The sequence below is a fragment of the Telopea speciosissima genome, unplaced genomic scaffold, assembly GCF_018873765.1.
Source record: "Telopea speciosissima isolate NSW1024214 ecotype Mountain lineage unplaced genomic scaffold, Tspe_v1 Tspe_v1.0012, whole genome shotgun sequence".
NCBI lineage: Eukaryota > Viridiplantae > Streptophyta > Magnoliopsida > Proteales > Proteaceae > Telopea > Telopea speciosissima.
This window is the reverse complement of record NW_025317348.1, coordinates 5,873-22,500: the sequence shown is the minus strand read 5'-3', so window position 1 is coordinate 22,500 and position 16,628 is coordinate 5,873. Positions and strand designations below refer to the sequence as shown.

Genomic DNA, 16,628 nt, shown 5'->3' with positions numbered 1-16,628 from the left:
GTGGCCAACTCGAAGGGGCTGAAGTTCGACGCAGAGCTTTTTGGTTGTTAAGTTATAGCAGCACTGAGCAACATCCAACAGCTCCAGTCCTTCTGGTTTGCACTAAAGTGCCTTAAGTAGCCCTTGAGGAGTCCGTTTATTCTCTCCGTCTGAGCTTTCAAAGATATACCGACCGTAGGTATCTGACCATCAGATACCGACAGTCGTCTTCTAACATTACCGACCTTAAAATATCGGGTTTTCATAAATTTCACATAACATAAAAGCTCTTTTCATCATCAGAAACAACCTGATTTCCGACCTCTTGCATTGCATTACCATAACGAAAAGATAAAATCTATCATTCAAAAAAAAAAAGATTGCTCTTGTGACTCGGAATGAACCTTTCTCGGTGGAGGAAAGGAAGAGCGAGACTCTATCCAGATCTATGGAGCATCCAGGAACAAGAAGATTCAATCGGACGACGAATTCTTGCGTGGTCCAAGGAAATCAAAGGTCCGCTTCCACGATTTCATCTATATCGAATCAACATATCAGAATAGCTTATATAGTCATGATTCAATTCAGGTCCACTGACTTTTGATTGATTTATCATTTTTCGGATCTGATTGGAACAATGGAGAAGTAGGAAGACTTTGGCGATTCATAATGGGGTATCTAGAATATCTATGTCCCAGGACAATAAAGATGAATAATGAAACATGAGGAGGCACTGTCAAGTGTAGTGACATAGCAGTCCTCCTAATCGACTACAACTCATCATAATGAGAAAATGTTCCACTTAAAAAAAACTAATAAATAACAACGCTTACAGCGCCTTTTTTTTTCAAAAATCTCTATATCCTCTGCTGAAAAATGAAGACTAAGACTGGAGTTTCGTGGAAAAAATAAGCCCTTTATCGGATTTGAACCGATGACTGACGCCGTATGAAAGCTACGTGACTCTACCGCTGAGTTAAAAGGGCCCATTTTATTCAATTCATGAATTAGCCCACTATGAGTCTACTGCATTTATACAAATAAAAAAAGCTTTTTTTTTTCATTTATATCATTCGTGTCTCTGTTACAACACGGCGAAACTAAATGGTTCGAATGAAATCCAATGAATAATTCTAATTTTTTTTAGGCTGTACACCTAATTTTCTGGGATTGTAGTTCAATCGGTCAGAGCACCGCCCTGTCAAGGCGGAAGCTGCGGGTTCGAGCCCCGTCAGTCCCGACCTAGGATCCGATGAATCGATCAATTCATTTCTCCATTTTCTGTGAAGAGGGGGGACAAAGAGCAGGATCTAATTCCCAGCAGGAGGATCCTTCTTTCGTTTCGCATTTCTCATCGGACAAATCAAGTCAAGGAATCCAAATGACAATAACTAGTACCGATTGATGGGGGAGAGACATATGTAGGTTGGTACAATCGGAGGTATCACCATATTCAGGATTCAAAGAGATACCGTACTGGTCTGGCTTTTTTCGATTGTTCCTGATCAATCGAATAGAGTAATATGTTTCCCGGGAGCACATAAATTTCTTTATGTTATTTTACGATACGAAATTTACTTCAAATAGTTACCCCGACAGAGTACTTTTATGATATGATTTTTCCTATCCTTTCTTCTAGCTCCGATTCTGTGTAACCTATATGACTAATTGGGGACAATCTATCTATCTCATCAAAATGAATTGCACACTGGATTCTCGATGTATGCGTCCCAATCCAAGGAAAGGGGATACTAATCAAAGATCAAAGATCCGCTCCTTCTGTTCTGGGGAGGGATATAGAATGAAAAAAAAAAGATGATGAGATTATGGAAGTACCGAGCATTTATTGCTACTGCACTGTTTATTCTAGTTCCTACTGCTTAAGAACTTTTCATCTACGTAAAAACAGTAAGTTCTCATGATGCATTTGAATGAAACTTGAGTTATTTATTAGTTCTTATCAATGATTGAAGAAATGAAAGGGATTACAAAGTCTTAAATGAAATGAGTGGACTGGATTGAATCAGCGGTATATAGATCCAAAACAATAGATAGTATGGTAGAAAGAACTAGATGCACCTTTCTACCACACTATCTATTGTATGAAGATATGGGATTGATATAGATCAATCTATAATTATTTTCTAAAAGAATTTACATGTAAATTCTTGTATATGTACATGTAAATAGCACTCCGATTCTATTTCTTCGCTACACCCAGCAAAGAAGAAACTCCTGAGCGCTAGCTGATCGTAGACCAAAGAAGCAAGGGTGCTCGTAGATCAGCTCACAAACCTATTACTAAGACGCGTTAGCATGCTTTGACGCGTTAGCACGCCCGTTTATAGTTGGGGCGTTAGCGCTTTTCTTGCTGCGTTAGCGCAACGGTGCTCGTAGATCAGCTAGCCGTTGCTTGGTTGCATGGGCGTAAGCCCGTTTATATAGCGGTAGGCTTTTTCTTGCTGGGGCACAACAGAAGCCTTGTCTTTGTTGTTCTGGCGCGCTAGCCGTTGCTTGGTTCTGGCGCGCTAGCGCTCAGGAGTTTCTTCTTCGCTCATGGAGTTTCTTCTTTTCTTCGCTTGGAGAGAAAAATTATTTTATCGCGCTCCACATCTAATGAGATTTTTGTTCCAGCCCGGACTTTAGTTCATCAGTTCATCGAGGAAAGGAGAATTTACTACGAGAGTGCAGGGTTCCAAACCTCAATAGGTATCGGGGTACAGAAAGAGTACATTGACACATATTGCTTGGTCGCTTGACGAATGGCTTTCTACGACGTTAGTGAGAGCAGAGTCCAAACCAAAACCAATTAAGCCATTCTAACTTTTTAGAGTATGATAATGAATTAATTGGTGGCCTCTTTATAAATCCAAAAAGTTCTAAGAAAGAAAGTCGTCAAGCTAGCAACGCTACGAGTAAGCCTAAAGCTAGTTGTTCAGCCGTTCAGCTAGCAACGCTTTGAGAAAGCACGCGAGGCTCTGGAAGAGTGTAGTTGTTCAGCAGATGTCAAGCTCGAAAGCTGTCCGTTCTTTGGATTAAAGAAAGAAGAAAGTTCCGTCTCGTTCCGTTGGCAAGCGAGCCAGCGGATATAATTCACTATCTTTCTTTCCAAGCGAGTCATCAAGGATTTTCTTCTTTCTCTCTTTCCGGCAGGTAGGCAAGTATTGGCATGTGAGCTCAAGTTCAGGGCTTGCAAAGTTGACTACACATAACTACTAAGAAACCTTTGCAAGCGATAAAGCAGCAAGGAAGTGAGTAGGACAGGGATTCAAGTAAAGAATCTGCGGAAAGCCCACAATTGTCTACAGCGAGTCATGACTGAATCCAAGTCGAGCGACGAGAGGAGCGAGAGCAAAATCCTTATCGTGGAGAGAACGAGCCTGCGAGCGAGTAGAAAGAACGAGCCATAAACCAAGAATCCGCGATTCAAATTCTCCTGATCAGTCAGTAGGCGAGCTTGATGGCACTTGGCTTGATTTTCAAGTCTTGATTCCGGCTAAAAGCTCGAAAGCACTAAAGCAGGCTGCGGGTGGAGATAAAAGCCATAAATCATACGAGCGAAGCGAGACAATAACGCAAGGAAAGCGGATAAAAGCAAGCGAGATCAGAACCATTCCTTCATGCGCACTACCCGACTCACTTCTTTCTGATTCCGCAAGCCCACCTACCGCCAACTCCATTTGAATTGATAAATCAATGTTGGGGTTCCGACGCATCCGAACGGACCCCTCTAAGTGTATACGAGACTGATGGGTGGGGATTGAATCGATGACTCGAATCGCCCCTATCAATATGATAGTCCTTTGGACCCTTCGCTTGCCGAGAAGAGATAGCCCAAGCCGATAAGGGAATAGTCGAATGTCAACCCCTACCCTCTCCTCTCCTACTTCTCTCGAATCTCCTCTAGGATTGCCAGTACCAGATTCCCCGCCACTCCAACAAGCCGATGATGAAGGAGCAGGTTGGTCGTAGATCAGGCTACCTGCCTGAAAAAATGATTCTATTCCCTAGCGAGCATTCCCACCCGAACCTGGACCAGGCCCGGCAAACGGATTGAGGAGGAGATAGACAACTCAGAACAGGCAGAACAGGACTATATAGACCTATCCGTAAAGTCTATATAGAAAGGCGTCTTTAGACCTTGCAGTGGAAAGAGCAAGAAGAAAAGGGTGGTCGTAGATCAGGGAGTAGGAGAAGGGAAGAGAAGGGAATGTTAATTGAGGACGAGTAGGTGAAGAAACCAAAGGTAATGTCAATAAAAGAGGTTTAGTCGCCAGACAAGAGCTTCCCATCGACGAGAGTGGAAGCAAGAGCTGACCATGGATGATAGACGAATCACCATAGGGTAGGGGCTATCCGGAACTCCTGATCCGGTGTTGGAGACGAGTAGCTTGCTTTCATTCTTTCTTTCCTCATTTTGAATGCTTGGGCGGGCAGGCAAGCCACCTTGATCCGGCCGGTTTCGTGTGTGCCAATTACGTGTGGCGATTGTGCGGGTAGAGAAGGTCAGGTTGGAACTTTTGTTAATACCGACGAGCGAGGAGCTTAGATGAGTAGCCAGGCCAGCAATAGTCGTTCCCCCTGTCTCGTTCATATTAGGAATCACCATCATAGGAAAAAGTCTTTCCAAGGGACGGAGAGGAGTTCGAGAAGGAGGAAAACAAACTCTTCTTTCTGGCTTTCCGATTCTATCTCTTGCGAAGGGACTTTTCCAACCTGCGAACCGTGCGAGCGAAGAAAAGCTATGCCTGCTATGAACCTGCTATGAAGCTAGGCCTGCTATGAAAACGATACACCTGCTCTACTGACCTGTGCTCTACCATTTGTAGAGAAGAAAGAAGTCACAAGGGTCGAAACCAGAATGAAATCCATCGAATATTCACTCCCTACCCGAAGTAGTCGACTCAATAGACAGCTAGGCGAAAGCAAGGTTTGGAACCCTATCACTTAAAGGCGGATAGCGGGGAGGCGTGATCCTGCCGATGAAACCTTTGTACCGAGGTTCGATCTGCTATGGTGAGATTGGGACTACCAACCTCTATTCGGGAAGGAGGGAATGGAGCTGCGATTACCACTTCTATTGGGGTTGCCGCTGCTATGGCAAGGGAGGGAGGGTAAACCTATGTGAGTTGTATAGGTCTGGTATAATTCATTATAAAAGCTTGCCCCGCCCGCTCCTTTCCCGGTAGTAGTTTCAATTCTTTGGTACGCAAGGCTTTTCTGCCCTTCCAGGATATTCGCACCGCTTGGGATCATTACGCAAATTTCTCTGATGTGAAATGGAAAATTCAGCCGAACGACTATAAGCCCACATCACTAGTAATTTACCATGACTGGTGGCAGAGTTCTGACTCGCGCCTCAACTCTTTCCAAGCCTGCTATTTGCCTGATGGTCCTTTATTCAAGTCTGTTGCCGTGACGAGTTGCGCCAATTCCCCCGCTGCTAAGAAAGATGGCGGCCTTTCTGAAGTAGAAGTTCCTGAGGCAAACACGCCAATCTGCTGCTCGAGCTCTTCTCCCTGCTCCCGAGGTTTTTATTCCTGGTCGTAAGGAAAAACAGCCGATGGCAGACCCCCTTTCCTCAGCCTATTTAATTAATAGATTGCCACTGCGTCTGATTCGAGTGTCTCCGTCATCCGTTCCGCTGATGAGGCTGCCACTTTATTGATATGATATTAAACGTCGCTTAGAAGCGGTCGCAAGGTCTGTTTTGGCAGCCTAACGGCCGCCCTATAAAAAGAGGAAACCTGAGGCTGCCATATCTGCTGAGGTTTCGAAGAATAAACGCTTACCAAGGTCTAAGCTGGCGTCTAATGTCTCCGTTTCCGTTCCTACTCTTTATCCGATGAATCTATCGTCTACGCTGTCTTTTTTCTCCTGTGATGAATTTTATTGTTTTGAACCAAAAAACATTCTCCCGTAATCACCGCTCTTAGGCCGAATCTGTACGAAGAACCACTGCTCCCTAAGGAATGGTCTGGTGAGGATAGGCAAAGGATCTAGCTCTCCTCCTGGCTTCTTATGTTCTATTTTGTCTTGTTGACACACAAGACAGGTTTGGACATAACTTTCCGCGTCTTCTTTCATCTGAGGCCAATAAAATCGAGCGCCAAGCAACGTCATTGTTCGGTGCTGACCGGGATGTCCTGCCCAGCGAGTGTCGTGACACTCCTTCAACAAGTCCCTACGTATGTTTTCCCACCTTGGGACGAAAAGATTCTTCCCTTTGGTGTAGAGCAGACCATCCTTTTCCCAAAAGGGACGTTTTTATTCCTTGACAGCTTGTAGTAGGCTCCTAGCTACTGCGTCATATTGTAGACCCTCCTTGATCCTATCAGAAAGGGTGCTCCTAAACTGGCTCTAAGCAGTTCTCTCCTGTAGCTTCAAGCTCACAAGCTCTGCTTTCCGACTTAACGCATCAGCCACTAGATTCGTGCGTCCTGGCTTATACTCGATACACATATCGAACTCAGCCAAGAAGTCTTGCCACCTTGCTTGCTTAGGGCTGAGCTTCTTCTGTGTTTGGAAATAGCTGGTGGCTATGTTATCCGTTCGGACAACGAATTTTGACCCGAGCAGATAGTGTCTCCAAGTGCGTAGACAGTGCACTATGGCGGTCATCTCCTTTTCTTGTACTGTGTATTTCCGCTCGGTGTCATTGAGCTTACGGCTCTCATAGGCGATTGGGTGCCCCTCTTGCATAAGAACTCCACCGATGGCATAGTCCGAAGCATCGGTATGTACCTCGAACGGCTTAGCATGATCCGGCAAGGCCAGCACCGGATCAGCCATGATGGCTCCCTTTAAGTCCTCAAAGGCCTCTTGACATTCTCTCGTCCAATGCCATGGTTGGTTCTTCTTAAGGAGATTAGTCAAAGGTGCAGCCCGACCCGAAAAGCCTTGGATGAACCTACGATAGTAGTTTACCAGGCCAAGAAAAGATCTTAACTCATATACCTTTGATGGGGGATCCCATTCCTCTATGGCCTTCACCTTCTCATTGTCCATGCAAATGGTCCCTCCCTTGATCCGATGTCCAAGGAACAAGACTTCTTGTTGAGCAAAAAAGCACTTCTCCTTCTTGACATCAAACTGGTTGTCGCGTAATATCTGGAAGACAGCTCGTAAGTGCTCCACGTGCTCTTCAAGCGTCCCACTATAGACCACAATGTCATCAAGATATACCACCACAAACCGGTCCAGGTAGGGGTGGCCGTTCATCAGGGTGCAAAACGTTGCTGGGGCATTGGTCAAGCCAAAAGGCATCACCAGAAAGTCGAAGGCACCCATATCGGGTGACACAAGTAGTCTTTGCCTCGTCGCCCTCAGCGATTCGGACCTGATAGTAGCCTGACCGAAGATCTCACTTCGAAAAGTACCGTGCTCCTCCTAGCTGATCGAACAGATCCGCAATGAGAGGGATGGGGTATTTGTTCTTGATCGTTACCTTGTTGAGGGCTCTATCGTCGATGCAAAGTCGAAGACTCCCATCGTGCTTCTTTTGAAACAGCACTGGTGCACCATATGGGGCCTTTGATGGCTGAAAAAATCCGGCATCCAGCAACTCCCTCAATTGCCTCCTCAGCTCTTCTAGCTCCGGTGGGTCCATCCTGTAAGGTGCCATTGCCGGTGGCTTAGCCCCTGGTTCCAGCTCAATGCGATGATCCACCTCTCTCCTAGGTGGAAGTCTCTTCGGCAGCTTCGGTGGCATAACATCTTTAAACTCTTCAAGGACTTCTGCTATTACAGTACAGTCGGTAGCTCCTCACTTGACCCATTTTCTTCATCCCCATCTAGCGCAGCCACAAAGGTTTCTTCGCCCTTCTTGACTCCCTTGACAAGCTGCAAGGCAGATAAAGTGGGCACACTAGTCTTCACATTAACTGTTGGGATCATGCATGGTGTTCCTTCATCCATGATGCCTAAGGTGCCCAAGTATGGCATAGGGACGGCTTTGGTTGGTAGGGGACCTCGGAGTAAGGGGTATCGTTAGTAGTTTACGCCGATGAGATGTACAGATCTAAGCGCATAACGCATCGATGTGATATAGATCACAACGTCCAGATCGGAGCTGGCCCTATCGGAGGAGGGGAATCCACCCACACAGGAACTCTTTAAGTCTAAGGAGAATTGGGGCAAAGATCTCGACTTGGCACGAGAAGCGCGCTGCCGCCTCACCCCTAATGATACGTTGTGGCCCAACTCCAGAACTCGAAACCGTTCATCCGATTTTACAACGCAATGCCCATCTATAGGTTTTCGACATGCTAAGTATTGTCATTAAATGCTACTCATCTACAGGTGATACGCTCAGAGAGAGACCTACTCTCTGGCGGCTAGGTGGAAAAGCCAGAAGAAAGCCAGCAAAGCCAGAAAGAGCCAAGCTAGCCCACAGCACTACTACTACCAAAGCCAGCCATCAGTAACATCCCTTCCTGTTGGTGTCAACCCAATGAACATGCAAGTGTATTGAATCAATATATAGGAAATACATACGGGAGAATAAACAACAACTTAACTATCGTAACAACTGACAAACAACAAGACCTCCTAACAGCATATCTTAGGTTGTTGAGATTGTTTTCTCAACGTACATTTTCTTTATATATGATATGACAACTATATGAATTCTAAGACTTCCATCAGTAACATGCCTTCCCGTCCCAGCTTATCCACTACTACCTTCATCACCAGCACCAGCAGCAGAGACGGTAGCATCATAGGTAGCTTAGCTAGTCGGTTCAGTAGCAGTCGCAGGAGAAGTTGAGTCGGTTGATGCAGTAGCAGTATATCCAGCAGAAGTTGTGGATTCTGTTGACCAAGATACAGGAGCGGGTACAGATGAAGCAGTTGAAATTGTCCCTACTCCTGCTTGCTTTGCTTCCGCTGCACTATAGGGGAAACCCCGGGGGAAAACCCACCACTATGGGAGTTGTTACCCCTATGGGATGGCCCACTATGGGAGAACCCCAACTAATAGGAACCTAGGAAGACCAGTTTCGTCGTTGGACCTGTCCGGCTAACGTTCATATGTCCCTAAAGCCCTAAGGTAGCCATCTCTTTGGCAGGATGTACTAGGGTAGCTGTCCCTTGTCCTAAGGTAGTTGTCCCTTGTCCTAAGGCAACCATCCCTTTTGGCAGGAGTCCATCCTTCTCATTTCGATACCCGGCGGCGGATGTCATACATTCTCATGATGGGGTAGCGACGTGCATAAACAGGTTACCTAAGATATGTTATTGAGCCACCAGCATCAATGGTTGTTTACCCTGATCCAGTTGCTTCAGTCGATTAAGCAGTCGAAGTTGAGTCAGTTGAATCAGTTGTTTATTCAGTTGTTTAAGCCATTAATGCAGCAGTAGATTCGGTTGTCTCAGCACACTAGAACCAATCGCAAGCATAAGCATTTGCCAGTTGCATATCCACATATATCTATAGATATATGGAGTGCCTGCATCCAGTCCAGCATCTAAAGTAGCAGCACGAGTAGTAGCTAAGGCGGTTGATTATGTTGATCCAGATCCAAGAGCTAGAAGAAGCAGGAGAAGCACCAACTTAAGTTTGACCACGAATAGCAGAGGCATCAGCTTCTTAAGCACCTAGTGTCTCTGTCCCAACCCCAGCCCACCTTCCAAAAGGGGACGAAAAATCAACTGCCATCTCATTAGGTGAAAGATGGTAGCCATCTTCAAAGACATTCCAAAGAAACTCTCATGATCTTGTTTGTGAAGGGCTTCCTCAATCTTGGCCGGCATACACACAAGAAAGAGAGAGGTATACTCTGTAAAGTGACCCTTACGATTAAAGCGCTAGCTGCTAGAGACGTGCATATACCTTTCCAAGTGAAAAGTTTGACATCCTATCAGTAATCGAGTCCCTGATTTGCTACTGAATAAAGTGATGCTAGATACGTTGCAGACAATGGAAAATGCATCCAATAATCTGCTCAAGTTGTTGCCTAACCTAATAAGGGATTGGGGTGAATACCTATGAGGCGGCTCTTCTTAAAGTTGAGAATTTGATCAGAAATGGCCTGAGAAGTCTGAAATAAAGGGTCTCTTTAAGAGGGGGTTTTACCTTCAAAGAAAATGAGAGTCTCGTTGTAAGGTGACTTGGATAATATATCTCTCCGAAACCTTAAAAATTGACTATGATTGATTGTCGCTCTATCCATCAGTCTTCCGTCAATGTCAAACATGATGAAAAGATAAGGGCTAAATAGCGCCTTGTCCGAGGCATCGAGTGCCCCTGAAAGAATCTATGGGAGAGCCTTTAATCAAGATGAATATCACACTTTTGATATGCAAGGATCTAATGATGCCAGAGAGAAGACTAGCTATCTCTAGTTATTTGTCCAGAAAACCCCAGTAAACCATATATAAGACCTTCCGCATGTGACGCTTGAGAATGACTCCTGGAGAACCACTTTTAAGCTGAGCATCGAGGACCTCTCATGGGCAAGAAGAATACCGTCGTGAATCTGATGGCCTTTCACAAATCCACCTTGGGCAGAGGCAATAATGAATGGTATAATCTCCATCCTGAGTGAGAGCACCTTATCCATGATCTTATATGAGGATGAGCAGAGGCTGATGCGACCTGAAATAAAACCACCACCCTTGTCTTTTTGAACCATAACTATGAATTTCTTATGGATCGCCCAAAGCATTTGCCCGTCTCTTTGAAACTCCTTTTTTATTGAAAAGAGATCCTCCACCACAATGTCCCAGTAGTTCTGATGAAAAGCAATACGAAGGCCATCCAGACTTTTTGCCTTATCTCTAGGCAAACCTTATCTACCTCATGAAATTCCTCCCTTGTGAAGGGACGACATAGATTATGACAACAGAGCTGGGGCAAGGAAGGCAGATGGAATGGGATCTCACCACTCATTGAAGTATGAAAAGGGGATTCTTTATAAAGTGCTCCAGTAACACTTTGTCCCGGGTATCGGTCCTTGTGTCTATTGCCCTCTCTATTCACAACCTTCCTAATAGTATGAAATCTCTTTAGAGGTGGAAAAAAAGGGAGCTTCTCGAAGCCGTCTAAGCCTGGACTTCTGACGTCAGAAGTTGATGAAGAGTGACGCATTGCAATCAAATATATCAAAGCATTCGTATTCATTCGTTCAGCGCGGCATTCTTCACTTCCTCACTTCCGGCCTTCCTCCATCCACTCCTTCCAGCTATCATTCCTCACCTTCCTTCCTCCACTCATTTAAGCATTTCTAATCAGACCTGGTTGATGAACTGGGAACGCCATAGATCAAAGGGTCGTTCATTAGCCCTACTAGTAAAGCACAGGAAAAAGAGGGATTGATTTCGACCTTGCTTTTAGTTGTAAGGCTAGCTTTTGACTTATAGGGCGCTTAGGCTTAGCTCATCAAACAAGTGCGCCAAAAGTGGGAGGTGGTATCATATTATCTTATAAAATAGGAGTACGCCTGCCTTTAGCTCGTAGTTTCACTCTTGCTTTTGCCTTACCTTCTATTATATTAGTAAAGGGCGTGTTCTCATCTTTTGAAAGAAAGATGTACAGTGGCGGTCTCTTCTCGTCAATCTTCGGAGCTGAGCTAGGCACTGGCTACAGGGCGCCCTATTAGAGTCAAGCCGAGACTCTTTTTTAATTTATTTTTTTCGGTATGTCGCTCAGCAGAGCGAATGAACATTAATCCAACCTAATATCATGCGCCCGTTATCTCCTCATCTTCCGATTTATAAGTCACAGCTCACTTCTACGTTTCCAATTCTATTTCTTCCTGCAGTGTCGAAAAAGTCTATTTTTCTTTATATATTATTCATTTTGTTTGTAGTCGTAGTTTTTTATCTGGTTGACATAGATTTGAGTCTTCTTATTTTGAGAAAGGTGGGATACTCCCTTTTTATACGGGGAGTTCGTCTCTGTTTGGAGCGTTTTTCCGGGTCTTCGGATTTAACAACAGTAGGGGCATCTCTTTCGCTCTTTCTCACCCTTGAAACAGGAGTGGAGAAATTCCATTTCTTTGGGAGTCCCGAAGATAACGGCTTGCTGGAATGGCGACGTTCGCCGTCTCCGAGCGATTCAGCTGAGCAATTGGCTGCTTTACTAGCTCATTTACAGGAGGATGGGCCACCGGAATCGGAGCCGCTTTTTCCCGAACCTCGCCCAAGCGAAGAACCTCAAGGAGAGGGCCCCTTTCCCCCGTCAAGTCCTCCCGAGATGGAGGAGGTAGTAGGTTTGAGGGAGCCAGAAGTGGGACCGCCTCACCAAGCCCCAACCGAAACCGACGAGCTCTATGGCGCCGTCCTGCCCTTCCTATTAACTGACTATTCACTGAAAAAACCGTAACGTAAAAGCCCATTGATTTATTTGATTAATTCCTCAACTAATTATCCTTTACTAATTATCCGCAAATTAAAGAGCGTTTCCACTGCTTGACAGCGCCTCAGGGAATTGTTTTCATTTGAGCTGACTTTGTTTGACTAACCCATTTGTTGAAATCATTCATTCATTCAAAATGAATAAACCACAAAAAAATCTAAACATTCTTTCAAAATATAGGCACCATTTCGCCCAAGAGAAGGGCTCCCCCTCAAGCCCTGTGGGCACGGACCTCAAGTAGACTGACCAGGTTGCCGACCTTCCCCCAGTCTCCTCCTCATCCCATCCAGCAATTTTCTACCATGAGTTCAGAAGAACCACCCCCGGCTGTTACCCAGTTACAGGCAGAAATGAAGGAATTGAAAAAGATGATGGCAGACCTCACTCTGTTAGTCCAAACTCAGAACCAATTGCAAACAACTCCTAGCAAGTCCTTAGGAAATATGCCTAGTGCTTCACAAGCTGTTATAGAAGACGAGGAAGTTGTCTATATGCCTGCCCAGGCACCCCAAGTTAGCTCTGACTCAGTCGAAACCAGGGCACTCCGGGAAAAATTGGATAAGTTAGAACATGCCTTCAAGAATGTGAAGGGAGTAGAGGTGCGGAGCTCGATTCTGAGGGCATGTGCTTTTTCCCAGAAGCCCAGTTACCAGAAGACTTCCGTTGGAAATCAGATAAATTTGATGGGAATGGAAATCCCAGAGCACACCTGAGGTCATACATAGGACAGATGAGAATCAAGAATTACAGTGAGCAGCAGATGGGGCAAGCTTTCCAGTTAACCCTTTCAGGCCCTGCTCTCCGCTGGTTAATGTCTCTGGATCATTCACAAACTCGTACATGGGAGGATATGGTCAAAGCATTTAAGAATCAGTACTCCTACAACACAGAGATGGAACTGACCAGAAGAGATCTGGAGACGACCCGACAAGAAGTGAGGGAAGGTTTCACCCCATTTTTGATACGCTTTCGTAAGAAGGCCGCCCAAATGTGGGACCGCCCCTCTGAGAAAGAGCAAGTGAGAATGTTGATTAAAAATCTCCAACCCCAGTATGCCCAATATCTGTTTGCCCAACCTCTTATGACATTCGAGGTACTCCTCGAGGCTGGACAGCAGATAGAGGATGCAATTCATGCCGATCAATTACCCAGGGTTGGGAAATCAATACCTAGCACTAGTGGAACTCGAAAGGCGTTCCCAACCAGAAGTACAGAGGTGAATGCAGTAGCCTCTCAACCGTCGGCTCCCCCATCTTCATCAGCACCGTTCACACTTGATGCACCCGCCTCACGGCAAAGAAGGCTGTTTACGGACTCAGGCATGCCCTTAAGTATTGTACTATCTAAACTCCTCAAGGAAGGGTTGATCACCAAAGTTGATCCCCGACCTATCTCCGATCCTCCGCCAAAATGGTACAATCCTGATCTATTCTGTGCGTATCATACGCAGAAAGGGCATGCCACGGATAGTTGTTTTGCGCTAAGGCATGCCATCCAAGACCTGTTAGATCAGAAAAAGTTTTAAGTACGCCGTAGTCGTCCGGCGAACGTCATGACTAATCCTCTGGCCCCACCTCATACAATTAATATGATGGAAGAGGACAAAGCATCAGTTGATCCTTCTATCCTTATCCTTCCCCTAATCAGTACCATCTTCATCAGTGACGGGGAAGATGAGGATGAGGATCTGGAAATAGAAAACCTCGCTGCCCAGTTCGATACAGAATTATACTTTGGGCCGCCAGACTCTGAGTGTGACCCAATAGAATCTGGGACGCGAAGTGGAAAAGCCTTCAAGCCATCAAGTTTAGCAGTGAGAGGACCAAGAGATTTGGCCACTCAAGACCAAGGTGTCAGCAGTAGTTCACTACCAGAGCCAGAGAATGAAGTAATAAAGCAGTTAAAGAAGACTCAAGCTAATGTATCCATCTGGGGATTGCTCATGGCATCACAGGCACACCGAGACATAGTCTTGAAAGCCCTGACTCGAGTCTATGTTCCCGTAGAAACAGGCCCTGCGCAACTGGCACACATAGTAGGGGCAGTCTACGCGGTGAATTCCATCATGTTTTCGGAAACAGAATTACCTACAGAAGGGATGGATCATGCCAAGGCATTATACATCACAGTTGACTGTAACGGAAATCGAGTCCCACAAGTCTTGGTGGACAATGGTTCGGCTCTGAACGTTTGCCCATTGAGAACAGTAAAATTTCTGGGATTTGATCCAATGAACCTTAAGCCCTCTACACAAGGAGTCCGAAGCTAAGTACTACTACTACTACGTAGTACTTAGGAATCCTCACGACAGATATTATTGTTGGGCCTACTAGTTTTACGGTCGACTTTCAAGTGATTGACATCCCTTCTTCCTTCAACATGCTTCTTGGAAGGCCATGGCTCCATGAGATAGGCGCGGTACCATCAACCCTGCATCAAAAACTCAAGTTTGTACACAATGGTAGGATTGTTACCGTGACAGCCGATCCAGAATTGGTCAACACTTTGGCCAACATAGAAGAGAGCAATTCCCAGTCTCCCTCGGCAGATCCTGATGTATATTTGAGTGGGTTCCGGTTAGAACAAATCTGTGCAACATACATCCACGACCCTCCCCAGGAGAAAATCCCGCTTCCTCACAGCCCGAACACCAACGTTCTTAATATGTTCAGGCTGATGAACTACTTTCCTGGAATGGGCCTAGGAAAGAGACAGCAGGGGATCCTCACCATACCAGACCTTCACCATAATGAGGGAAGGTATGGTTTAGGGTATATTCCGACTCAAGAAGATCTAGATAATCAGGCAAAGAGGCAGAAGCTTGCAGATGACAGGTTCTTCCGAAAGGACAAAGGAAAGATAGGAGAGGTAAATGAATTTCCCCCTTACCCCAGAACTTTAAATGGACAGTTCATTCAAGAAGCGGCTTTCGCACCTTTACTGTGGATTCCCCCAACCTTGGTTCGATCCAGATACAAAAGAATTAATCCCTGGTTTCGAAATCTTTTTCGCAGATGAATATGACTGGTTCGAGCTTACATCCCTCAGGAAAGAAAAGCTCGACAAAGATTGGCAAAAGAGCGAAACAGATCTGGGCACCAAGGGAATCTTCGGGGAGGAGGTAGCCATGCTCTCAGTAGAGCAAGAAATAAGAATGAACCCACAGCTACTGATTCATCCGGCCCACGGAACCATTCCCAACTGGAACACCATGGATGACTATCATTTTCAGGAAATAGCTAGAGAAGCGGATCAAAGTGAAGCAGAGCTCGGACCTAGTACCAAGTCCCAGTCCATAGAGTCTGTACCTCCTTTGTCAGGGTCTGTAAATACTCTTTACAATGTAAATCTTTCCAGCATCAATAAGCAAGTTCCTTTTGCGTATATTGCCTCTTCCTCTTCCACTCCTTCTCTTTCTTCTTCTTCTCAGCCACCCTCGCTCGAGGATGGAAATGATGATGACCCTTTGCCAGATTTCCTTAAGCTAATCCAACAAAGTAAAGAGAAGAAAGCACAGGCAATTCTTGAGGAATCTAGGGTTATTAACCTAGGATCAGCTAAGAAGCCAAGAGAAATTAAGGTTGGGGCATCCCTCTCTGAGCAAGAAACTTCCCAAATAGTTGAACTCTTAAAGGAATTTGAAGAAGTCTTCGCCTGGTCTTATGAAGATATGCCAGGAGTTGACTCAGATATTGTCCAACACCATCTTCCTTTGTACCCGGATGTAAGACCAGTCAAGCAAAAGCTTCGACGTATGAGGCCTGAGTGGACTCTAAAGATAAAAGAATAAATCATAAAGCAACTCCGCGCAGGATTATTAGAAGTTTCTGAATACCCAGAATGGCTGGCCAATATAGTACCCGTCCCAAAGAAAGATGGCAGAGTTAGAATGTGCGTGGACTTTAGGGACCTGAATAAAGCAAGCCCTAAAGATGATTTCCCATTACCACACATCGATATCCTTGTCGATAACACGGCAGGGCACGCACTCCTATCTTTTATGGATGGCTTCTCGGGTTATAACCAGATTATAATGGCACCCCAGGATAAAGAAAAGACCTCCTTTATCACACAATGGGGGACATTTCATTACAAGGTGATGCCATTCGGACTCAAGAATGCTGGGGCAACCTACCAAAGAGCAGCAACCACAGTACTCCACGACCTTATACATAAGGAAGTGGAAGTCTATGTTGACGATATGATTGTCAAGTCAAAGACTAGGCAGGGGCATGTGGAAGCTCTTAGAAAGTTTCTAGAAAGGATCAAAGAATATCAATTAAGGCTAAAC

At 45.3% G+C, this 16,628-nt stretch overlaps 1 long non-coding RNA gene and 1 other non-coding gene across 2 annotated transcripts; one reads left to right on the top strand and one right to left on the bottom strand.

The window, feature by feature from the left end:
- The first annotated feature begins 1,145 nt into the window (after positions 1 to 1,145).
- On the top strand, positions 1,146 to 1,219 carry TRNAD-GUC. The gene has a single exon. It is a non-coding gene; the product is annotated as a tRNA-Asp (tRNA).
- A 4,130-nt stretch (positions 1,220 to 5,349) lies between these two features.
- LOC122647110 lies at positions 5,350 to 11,654 on the bottom strand. The gene is made up of 3 exons (XR_006330794.1): positions 11,644 to 11,654; positions 8,407 to 8,410; positions 5,350 to 5,439 (listed from the first exon to the last, which is right to left on the bottom strand). It is a non-coding gene; the product is annotated as an uncharacterized LOC122647110 (long non-coding RNA).
- Between the last annotated feature and the right edge of the window lie 4,974 nt (positions 11,655 to 16,628).